Here is a 3,379-nt window from a genome sequence, read left to right as displayed (position 1 = left end):
CCTGTGTATTTTATGAATTTATTATACCTTTGTGTTGTACTTTGAGGCCAGGAACCATCCTCACCTAATACACATATATGAGCTTCTATAGCACTAATAAGTAAAGTGTTTTCCAAACACAAATGTGAGAAAAAGCACACGCATCAGTAACACTGCCAGTGGTTTTTAAAAGTACATCTTCAGGGCTTCCCTGGTGGCGCAGTGGTTGGGAGTCCGCCTGCCGATGCAGGGGACACGGGTTCGTGCCCCAGTCTGGGAAGATCCCACATGCCGCGGAGCGGCTGGGCCTGTGAGCCATGGCCGCTGAGCCTGCGCATCCGGAGCCTGTGCTCCGCAACGGGAGAGGCCACAGCGGTGAGAGGCCCGCGTACCGCAAAAAAAACAAAAAACAAAAGAACATCTGCAGTTAGCAACCACAGTGGTCAGTGTGAGTTTCTGTTCTTGATGTGTCTGTACTGACTCCCAGGTATTCGGGTTTCGTCGAGGTTTTGCTGGACACGAGTGCTGCTGGAAATGGAGCCCTTAGTCTCACTTTCCCTTTGTGCGATTCGTCACCCTTGGATTCTCAAATGTATGTCTAAGACATCAAGTTCCGCAGAAGCATGCAGCACAGGGCCCTCGGGTGTGCAGGGAAGGGGAGGGGATTATGGGGGAGGGAGGCCCCCTCCCCCCGCACACTCTGGGATGCGTCTTGTATATTTAGGGAGGATGACCCCCACCCCCCACCCCCCCAGTGAAGCAACTAATGAACAATCTCAAATTAATCAAGGACAAATTCTGTGTATAGTTTTAATCAGGAAAGCAGCGATAGTGTTTCTACGGGCACACGCTGAAATCCCTGCGTATCATACTTGCTTGGAGAATGGGATGTACTTTTGGAGGCTGTGCAGGTTTCTTTAGGGAGCGGTGGCCTGGCTGCTTTCTCCCTGCTGTCTGCTCGCCTTTGACCACAGGGCCAGGTGGGTGCAGCGTGGGGGTGTCCAGGCCAGAGGAGGGGGAGGAGGAGTGGGATGTCTGGGGCGAGGCCTGCGTGGCTCCTTCAGTCCCACGCTCCCCGCACAGGTCCTCTGCCGGGTTCAGGTGCTGCTTTGTAGTGTCTGCCCCGATGATGGCGTGAAAGCCCCTGGTCTGTGTCGCGGTCAGTGAGGAGTGCGCGTGGCTGGACGGCACCGTGACGCACGTCCACCCACGTTTTGTTTAGGGCTGCTTCAAACCTCGCCCGCCACTCAAGTGATGGCATCTCACAGCCAGCTCTACTGGGTGCGCTTAAGTCTCTTCACAAGAGTCACATAATAAATAAGCTGAATCCCAGTACACACACGCACACGCACACACACACACACTCCCTCCCTCCCTCTCTCTCTCTCTCTCTCTCTCTCTCTGTCTCTCTTTATGGAAGATGGCTGCTAATCCATGATCATTTTTTTCCAGAAACAGCTTTTATGATAATATAGTAAAAATATTAAATTAGAAAATGCCTCACTAAGGGTTATAAAACCTTACTACATTAGAGATAGGTAATTATCTCCTCTATAGCCTAAATGACAGTTTAAAAGAAATAAAAATGTTAGTGCTCATTACTTGCTTTTGTAGGTTGCAGTAAAGGGTAAGTTAAATTTTAATTCAAGGAAGAGCCCCTGCTATCGACCTTCTTCCTTAGGTCCAAGTCCTGTTAATTACTCTGTAGGTTATTCTCCTGCATGATACCCACATTAATACATTTTCTACATTGAGGCCAGGAGTGTGGGGGGAGGGTGACGGGGGAGGGAAGGCCTTTCAGCTCAGTGATTCAAATCTTGATTCTTAATGTGATAGGGAGCAGGAATTATATATTTAGAAAACCAACTTCATTATGCATAGCCTTAAGGGCACCTCAGGTATTAAACTGTACACTTACCCTGGAGAATCGGATGGAGATGAGGTTAACCTGAAGGACTGATAGTTTAGCTTCTCTGGGTGGCTCAATCCCGGCTAGGAAGGGTGCTGCACGGGAAAATGCTTTGTGCAGCAGAAGGCAGTCTGACCCTCTGTCCCATGGTGGCTTTTCATTACCTAGTTCTGTTTTTAGTTTCGTGTTCCTGCCTTGGGATGGGATAGAGATGTGGATGCATCCTGTTTCTTTCCAGGTGCCTCCCTCTCCCCTGAGCACTGGCCCCAGGTCTAGCATCTGCCTGGGTTTGAGGCAATGCTCAGGACGCCCTCCGCCCCAGTCTTCCTCCTGGGCCGTGCAGAGATCTTCCTGCCAGAAAGGAGACAGAGAGGCGGCGGGAACCAAATTTCCAGCTCTTTGCTGAGAGGCCCTCAGCAGCCCTGCCTGAGAGCCTCTGCCCGAGCTGGAGCTGCCGGCCCTCCTCCTCCCTCGCCCTTCGCGGTTGTCCTCTCCAGACCCTCCTCACCCTGACGTGGGCCGTCACTCTGGAGTGGGAACCTCACAGAAGGACCGGTCAAAATACGGTGTAGGGATTGCGACCGGCCGTGACCCGGGACTGGGTAACAGAGCCCTGCCGGTCAGGTGGCTTCCAGGTCTTTATTCTCAGCAAAATTGCAGGAGAACCTAATTGAGTTGTCAGCTGGTAGATCATTAAAACTAAGTTTTGGTGGTAGATCACTCTGTGATTGGGGGGGGGGTGGTTAATTCAGAAGGAATTAAAAGAATTGAGTATCATTGCTATAACAAAACTCTCCCATTCCCACATCTGCTTGTTTGTGTGGCAAGGTTTCTCATCACTTCTGTCTACAAAAACTAAAAAATAGGAATTGAATTGGTGCTGAACCCTCTTTCATTCTAGCATAAATTATATTCATCCATGGAATGGGAATGGAGGGGAAAGCTTCATCCATATCACTGAGAGATAATTTCCAGTAACATTTTACATATTTATGTATATTAAAATTTTACCAAAATTATACTACATTTTATTATATTGTTATTGTATATATCAGTTGTATCCTAATAATAATTGTAATGATAACACAATCCAGAAGTAATTTTTAAAAATTATTTAGAGAGGGCTTCCCTGGTGGCGCAGTGTTTGAGAGTCCGCCTGCCGTTGCAGGAGACGCGGGTTCGTGCCCCGTTTCGGGAAGATCCCACATGCCGCGGAGCGGCTGGGCCCGTGAGCCATGGCCGCTGAGCCTGCGCGTCCGGAGCCTGTGCTCCGCAAATGGGAGAGGCCACAACAGTGAGAGGCCCGCATAACGCAAGAAAAAAAAAAAAAAAAAAAAAAAAAAAAATTATTTAGAGCCTTATGGTTCCAAGAAATTAAAATATTTCGACTTTTCAAATTTCAAAAAGTGTTTCAGTTTGCATATTTATTTTTGTGGCCAAGAAGTATGATAGTGTGATCCATAAAAGACTTTCAAGCATAAAATAATTATA

At 48.3% G+C, this 3,379-nt stretch overlaps 1 protein-coding gene across 1 annotated transcript in view; it reads left to right on the top strand.

Moving 5' to 3' along the window:
• The window catches only part of AATF (apoptosis antagonizing transcription factor), a 103,901-nt gene that overhangs the window by 97,621 nt on the left and 2,901 nt on the right, over window positions 1-3,379 (top strand). The window lies entirely within an intron of this gene.

The sequence above is a fragment of the Lipotes vexillifer genome, unplaced genomic scaffold (genome assembly GCF_000442215.2).
Source record: "Lipotes vexillifer unplaced genomic scaffold, Lipotes_vexillifer_v1.1 scaffold788, whole genome shotgun sequence".
Taxonomy (NCBI): domain Eukaryota; kingdom Metazoa; phylum Chordata; class Mammalia; order Artiodactyla; family Lipotidae; genus Lipotes; species Lipotes vexillifer.
This window is presented reverse-complemented; position numbering and strand designations above follow the sequence as displayed.